At 43.9% G+C, this 7,500-nt stretch overlaps 2 long non-coding RNA genes across 2 annotated transcripts in view; one reads left to right on the top strand and one right to left on the bottom strand.

Moving 5' to 3' along the window:
- The window catches only part of LOC113577235, a 4,683-nt gene extending 2,306 nt beyond the window's left edge, over positions 1-2,377 (top strand). The window contains exon 3 of the long non-coding RNA XR_003410601.2: positions 1,516-2,377. This is a non-coding gene — a long non-coding RNA (uncharacterized LOC113577235). The remainder of the gene's footprint in view (positions 1-1,515) is intronic.
- A 104-nt stretch (positions 2,378-2,481) lies between these two features.
- Positions 2,482-7,500, bottom strand: part of LOC113577234 — a 10,520-nt gene continuing 5,501 nt past the window's right edge. Inside the window, exon 3 of the long non-coding RNA XR_003410600.2 lies at positions 2,482-3,322. This is a non-coding gene — a long non-coding RNA (uncharacterized LOC113577234). The remainder of the gene's footprint in view (positions 3,323-7,500) is intronic.

Below are 7,500 nucleotides of genomic sequence, written 5' to 3'. Positions count from 1 at the left end.
TCAGGGCACTTCCTGCTATCACAAAAGTGTTTGTGAACTTGTAGAGCAGAAATAAGGAACAAGAGACCTATAAATAACCTTGAGAGTGTGGCCGTGAGTAGCTCTACCAGAGACAGGATGGCGAGAAGCCTCTGCGTGTGTGTGTGTGTGTGTGTGTGTGTGTGTGTGTGTGTGTGTGTGTGTGTGTGTGTGTGTGTGTGGTGTGTGTGGTTTGTGTGTGTGTGTGTGTCTTACTGCAGAAGCAAAGAGGATGATAGAGTAAAAAAAATGAGGATGAGCAGAGAGAACAGAAGACTATCTATCTCTCTCTCTATCTCTCTCTATCTCTCTATCTCTCTCTCTATCTCTCTCTATCTCTCAGTGTCAGTTCAATTTCATTTCAATTCGGTGCTTTATTGGGATGGCAAATAAGGGAACATTTTTGCCAGAGTCTGGGTCACATTGGGAATGTTAAAGCAATAAGAAAATTGGAAACCAAGCACTGTGGAGTCTCCAAAACTGTGAAAATGTAAGGTTAGATTGTTAAAGGCATACTACCATGTTGCAACTGGAACAAAAAAGGGTATTATCTGATTGGTTGGGGGGTTGCTAAACTGGGGGTGTTTAGCACTGATCTTTGAAGACCTCTCTGTGAAGCTCACTGAATCTTGAATCCTCTGGAGCAAGAAGCGCAGCTCTGTTTCTCTTTTGCTTAACTTGTACTCATGACATATTCTTTGAAATGTAGGCAGCCCGGCCTTTCTGCATTTGCCACTGAGTTCAGACTCGGCCAGCATGGTTCTGCATTTTATCCTCGAGCTCAGATAGCGTGCCATGGAGCGTTATCTTTTTAAAGCTGGATTACACAGAGTTTCACAGTAATATTGGAATTTTTTTTTTTTTGAGGGTGATTTTTTATGTGCTGTGATTGGGTTCATTCGGATTAGGTCTGCTGTTTTGTTCTGGTTCGCAGCCTCGGACTCATTATGCACTCGTAGCGGGTCTAATGTACCAGTGCTCCAGACCAGCTGAGTGAGGAGGGCTCACTTTGCTCAATTCTACGTAAAGCATAGCAGGACTGTGAACAGGAGTTGGAGCTGCAGTTTTTGAAGTGATTCCAGATGCTGATTGGCCTGCATGTATATAATGAATAGATATTGGTTGAATTGTGCCATGCATGCAATGTTTGTGGCACTTCTACAAACCACTGTGATGTGCTTGTGATCTTTTAACGCACTCCTAAAATTGTTTGCAGGGACTCAACCACTGCGATTGTCAACACGGAGACATACTTGTAAACAAATCTCCCAAATTCTGCCAAATTCTAATTGTAAACTCCAAAAATATTGTTTTACTTTTTTCTCTCATTTCATTCATGGCCTGAAAGAACTTATTTTTAATTTTTTTAAAAAGATAGTGAAAGGATTGTTTGAAGAGAGATTCATTTAAGTCTTAATTTACAAACAGGGAAACATTGTTCCCAGAAATCTGGTTCTTTTTGGAAATACCAATATCTTTGTTGTGTTTTCTCTGCAGGGCCCAGGCCTGTCTGTACTGTCCCAGCAAGGCCCAGGACTGTCTGTAGACCTTGCTCATTTGGAAACCTGTCTGTACAGGGCCCAGGCCTGTCTGTACTGTCCCAGCAGGGCCCAGGCCTGTCTGTACTGTCCCAGCAGGGCCCAGGCCTGTCTGTAGACCTTGCTCATTTGGAAAAATGTCTGTACAGGGCCCAGGCCTGTCTGTACTGTCCCAGAAGGGCCCAGGCCTATCTGTACTGTCCCAGCAGGTCTAGGCTCTGCTGTAGACCTTGCTCATTTGGAAACTCCTAGACTCCTGTTGTTTTAGAAAAATAAGGTAATTTTAAGGCAATTTATTTATATAAATATAAATATTAGTGTTTGTCTCAAACTGCAGCCGTGTCTTACTCCACACTCTTGAGAGATTAAATTTATTGCCAATTTTTACGCTGTTCTTTTGTATAATTAGATTGCTTAATTAAATCACGTGTTCTAGCTCTACACCACTTTCATCACATTTGTAGAAAGAGCCTTGGTGTCATTTACAGTTGCAAGCAAAAGTCTGTAAACCACATTTGCACGAGCTGCATTTCTGCAGGGGTGGTTCCTGAAGTGTGTATGCAGAAACCACCAAGCCACATACAGTGTAACGGTACCCCAGAACACAGGACGACGTCAACACAGAGTGACTGAGGCAGAAGACATTTGGTGTCATTGAACAGCAGAGTACACGAACTGAGTACAGTCCCACGGAAATATTTTGCCACAGAAAAATGAAAAAGAAACATACCCAAAACACTAACCACTGTGCTAGACTGAAGAAAGCTTTTGGTTGAAGTTGCTGATAATAAAGGAAGTAACACCAGTTACTTTTTCTATTACTGACCTTGATTGTTTCAACTTTTTGCTCAGTAAAGATAGGGCACGTAAAAACCCAGAGACTTCAGGCCTTTATTTATTGTTATCACTTTTGGTCACACTCTGAATCACACTGAATAGTTTTACACTCGTCAGGCTAATGTGCTTTTTGTGTTCTGTGTTTACGTTGCTTTGGTGTTTCACAGTAAAAGAGGTGCATGTTTGTGTTATTTAATCCCTGTGTTGGTTTTATATTTTCCTAAATTAGCATATTTTGGCAGTCAAATGAGTTTTCTGAACTTTCAAATTTGGTTTTCTGCCATATTTCTTTTCAATAAAAATATTTATACTGCTGTCAGACTGAATCCTTCTCTACAGTGAACATACTATGCAGAGTTCAGGAGGTGTTTGTATTTTTGGCTACCAACTACTCTCTGGAACTCTTATAAGATCTGTGACCTCCAACTATTGGACATCTTTGTGGGCAGAGCATGCAGAGCTGTTTTCCTGTCCTTTTAATGAACGCAGTAATTTAGCTGTGATCAGTGGGGTAAGCACTTATACGGCAGTTCAACAGTATAAGTGCTTAGAGTGAAAGGGTAGGAGTCTATAATCCATAATCTGCCGTGCTATTGCCAAGAGGTGAGGCAACACTGCACCTCTCTAACGAGTCCCCTCATAACCCACCATTAACGCTGCACAGACTCAGAATTTGACAGAGCTCCAGGAGGTCTTGGGTACTTTTGGTGACTCCACAATTCCGCTTGGTTCTGGGGTTCTGAGGGAAGCAGTTATTGGCACCTGACATTTTGATTTTCATATGCTTATAACCTTTTGCATTTATGAAATTGGGCTGTGATTCACTTCTAGTGTTCAGGTCCCCACAGACGAACTCATTCCGCTGGCTCTGGAAATGGCAGGTTTCTCTCACCAACTCTGATATATCTCTTCAGAGGAGTATGGAGACTCTGGGGAAGAAATATAAAAGGCAAAAATTATATTAATTCTTTGTTTAAAAACCATGAACTGAATTGCCTTTTTTATTGGAATCCAAATATATTTGCCATTTTTAAAATAGTGATCATTTTGTATACATGAACTGTTGATTTCACTCATAATTCATGTGATTTCAGTCTGTGTGCTTCCATCTTTGTGGTTTTTGTGGTGTTTTCAGGGCAAACATGTGGAAGGTGGTGTACAGTGGTGTAAGTTGACGTAAGGTGATGTAAGGTGGTGTACGTTGGTGTAAGGTGGAGTAAGGTGATGTAAGTTGGTGTAAGGTGGAGGCCCATAGTTTTGCAAAGCTGGATATTTGTTTGTTTTGTTCTTGCTGTTTTTATTTTTGTTTTGACAAGGCACAAATAGACTATAACTTGAGAAACAACATGTAAGGAATTTATAAATCTAATGCTATACTAAATAATATAAGAAAAAGCAGAAAAGGACCATTCATGCTAAAGCCTACAAAAGCAAACAGCTTGACTAGAAGGCTGGAGAACAGAAGGGGGAAATGTAATGGCAACGCAGAGGCAAGCAACTCCACAATGTGACAGACAAGTCCATTAATCTGTATAAGCGGATACCTTGAAGGCCTTCATCCCGTTTATACTTCAGCAATTACTTCACTTCGCTACATTTCACCAATTTATCTCAATCGCTTATCTCAAAAATTACACAGTGGTGAATTTAAGTAGCAAATGATTGACCTCATCCAAGTTTTCCGCTGCTGGAGCTCATGTCACTAGTGACTGTGGAGCTCAAATAGATGTGCTGCCCCCTAGAGGTGTTATAAGTCTCACAACATTTTTAAGTGGTTGCAACCATAAATAATGTCCCAGTGAAGATGTTATTCAGAAATTACTGTTATGTGATTATTGCAGGGGAGAAAATCCTTCTTTTTTAACTTTTTCAAGAAATGACATCAAATTGATGTATGCAGCATTTGCATCGCATTGCGTAATACAAATTAATCCATTATCAACTCAAAAAAACCCAAACAAAACCAAGGTGCACATGCTCCCCCAGTGTTCTCTGCTCATGACGCCTTTTTTGCATTGGTGAGGATACCCCCCCAACCCCCCAGGAGGCCAGACTGTGGTTGTACCGGTGCATTCTGGGAGCCTCTCCTCCGTGTTGCATCAGTGTGTGAGAATGTTGGTTGGGTGCTGCATCTTTCTGTTACCTGGCAAATTCTCTGACTGTATATAACTGTTTGTTTACATGCACGGTGTGATTGGTTGGAAGTGTCTGTTGAGCTGTGAAGCAGGTCTACGTACAAGGGCGCATCCTTTAGAGATGTTTGTACCGACTCTCCAGTTGGTGCTATAGTGGACATCCTTGTGGGCCAGCTGAGAGGGAACAATGACGTCTACATTAGCCAAAGCTTCTATGGCTCCCTGCAGAGGACCTGGCCAACTCTCCTTCTCTGCTCTCATGTCATTTGTTCCATTTGGGTGTCTCGAATTGAGTGTCTCTAAAACTTGGGACACCACACTTTTCTGTGTGGTTTGACCTGGGAAAAGGGACGGCAACGTCTTCCGCTGGAGACGGTCTGTAGCTAGTCTTCTGGTCTGGGCCTAAAGTGTGTGAGGAGAAAGTTTCTTCTGCCTAAGGCTTTTTGACCTTTTTGCTGGGGGCTGTCTCGGAGGACAGCTCAGTACAACCCTGCCGTGTGGCAGCAGCTTGCAGACTGGGAGGACTGGAAGCATGATGGGAGAGACAGTCTGTGTCTCTGGTTAAAAAATTCCTCATCAAGATATCTCTCCTGGGCAGTTCTTCTCCGAGGTCTGAGAGCTTCTACTTTAGCTCTTGTTGGTCATCAGATTCCTTGCATTGTCTGTATGGCTGGCTAGTGCATGTCCTGGCCCATCATGACCCTGAGGGCAGGCTCTCTACATCGCCCTTCGCCTGCCGTGGCTCACACCTTCAGATGGGTGTTGAATTGGCCCAGCTGCCACTTGACAGAACCAGTCGCACTGCTGCTGGCGACGAGGGTCAGGACAGGCCCCCTTCTGTGCTACTAGTCCCACGTCCAGCAGGATGCTGTCCCTGGGTTAAGCTACGGTGGTCTGGAAGCACTGAGTTCAAAGGGCAAGTGGTGATTACACACTGCTCCCCTGCTCTTTCGCGCTCAGCTTCCCAAGGCTGAGAAAAGCCACTTCAGGCCTTGTGAGCTCGGCCGCGGTAGCGCACGCCGTTGCGGCCCTGCGTTGATAGACGTGGACAGGCAGACATCTGCTTTTTAAACGTCTGTGAGTTTTAGTCACAGGACTCAAATCTGGTGGGCTACTGGAGAACCCAATGCCAAATGCCATGCAGTAGTATATTCTTGGTGTGGAAAAGCAAGACTTGCCTACCACCTACACTCTTTGCGTCTCTCCGGGTTTTCTTTTGAGGGGTTTTTTTGGGGGTGGGTGGGGTTGTTGCTGCCTGCCACTCTGGGAATGTGAAGTGAACGACTCACTGCCATGACTGCAACCCACTCGACCGCCTGGTGAAGCTCTGTGACAGATCACGTAATGGGTCGCTTTCAGCTGGTCAGAGCTGGCATTAGTCGCTGTTCGCCGGAAACCCTTTCAACACCTTGGAATTCGACGAGTCAATCCAGCCACTGGTACTGGTGCCAAAGCTGTTCGAGGATCAGAAATGTCTGCATGCTTGTCACAGGTGTGGTTTACAAAGTAAAGCCAATGTATGTAGCTTAGCTCTCCCTAACGGGGTACTGAGTCACTGTGCTGGCCTGCGATTATGCAGGAACACCGACTCATGCTCTGTTTTTGGATGTGGAGTTTTACCATCTGTAATAGACTGCTGATCTGCTCCAAAAAAACAAAAACTGGGAAAGGTTTTTGAATCCGGAAAAGTTTCTTTGCAGTTCAAGGCACAACTTCTGCATATGCACCTCAGATTTAGTGCCAGGCTAACAAAGAGTGCAGCAGAGTCTACGGCTTTTTCACCTCCTTTTTTCCTCGTAAATAACCACCCGAGCGAGTCAAGGCCGCAGCTGGCAGGTCAGCACCGTCGAGCACGTAGCTCCTGAGTACACGCCTCACAAATGAAGCAGAGACTACATAGGGCCTCGTGCTAGAGGCTTTTCAGCTGAGCTGTTACCTTAAAAATATGAGGTTTGAGGGAGGTGTGAAGAAAGCAAATGTGTGGGTCAGTCACCCAAATGTGTTATGGCCACAGTTTGATTCCAGCTGTGCTTATATCTGAAAACTGTGGCAACCGTCGGGAATAGATGTCAGCCCCTGCTGCTGATGGTTCCAGTTTATTTCACCATTTTTATGTTGTTGAGCGTTGCCGTGTCTCGGTAGTATGGCAATGGATTTCTAATCCCTGACGTGATGGAGTGTTTAGTTGGTTCTATGTGAAGCTTTGCCTTTTCCCCATTGTTTGTTGTTTCCCTTGGTGTGGCTTTGTTTCCTCCTGCTAAACCTGATGCAATACTCTCTGGGTTATTATTTGATTTATTCCAGTAGGTTAAAAGTTTCTTCTTGGTGCTGTTCTCTTCTGCTCTGTTTTACCTGTTCCTGTTGCCGTAACTACCACCTGTGGTAATGGCTGCTCTGGTGATTCTTAATGTTTGACCATGCTAACTCTTTTCTTCTTTTCCTGCCTAAGTGAGTTACTTTTCAGAACAAACTTGTATTTACTGTGATGTTTTGATCAAATTAGTTGTTCTTGTAAAAATGGACTAGAATTTCAGGACCCCATCTTATACGTGCCTGTTTTAAAGATGGAGACAGCGGTGGAGACAGGTTATGCAGGGTTTGGCAGCCTGTCTGCTCATTGGTTAACCTCCAAATGATCAATAAGTCTCTTAGAGCCAGAGCAGGATTTGAATCAGAGAAAAGGAAACGTCTCCCTTCAGGACACGTCTGCCTCTTTTTTTTTGCTGTCTCACTCTCTCTCCCTCCCTCTCTAGCCCTTTTTCTCTCTGTCTCAATCTCTCTGATTATTAAAATCTTATTTATTTCCATTGCTTCTAGTGACAGAATTCCCGAATGTCAGTAAATACGGCAATCTGTAACACTCTCACTGCCTCATTCACTGATGAGAGAGGAAAGATGGAATGAGGGAGAGGAGAGGGACTTTTAAAAAGGGGCGAGAGAATGAAGGGAAGTAAAAGAGAGAGAGAGAGAGA

This window comes from Electrophorus electricus, chromosome 4, assembly GCF_013358815.1.
Source record: "Electrophorus electricus isolate fEleEle1 chromosome 4, fEleEle1.pri, whole genome shotgun sequence".
In the NCBI taxonomy this organism is placed as follows: Eukaryota; Metazoa; Chordata; class Actinopteri; order Gymnotiformes; family Gymnotidae; genus Electrophorus; species Electrophorus electricus.
This window is presented reverse-complemented; position numbering and strand designations above follow the sequence as displayed.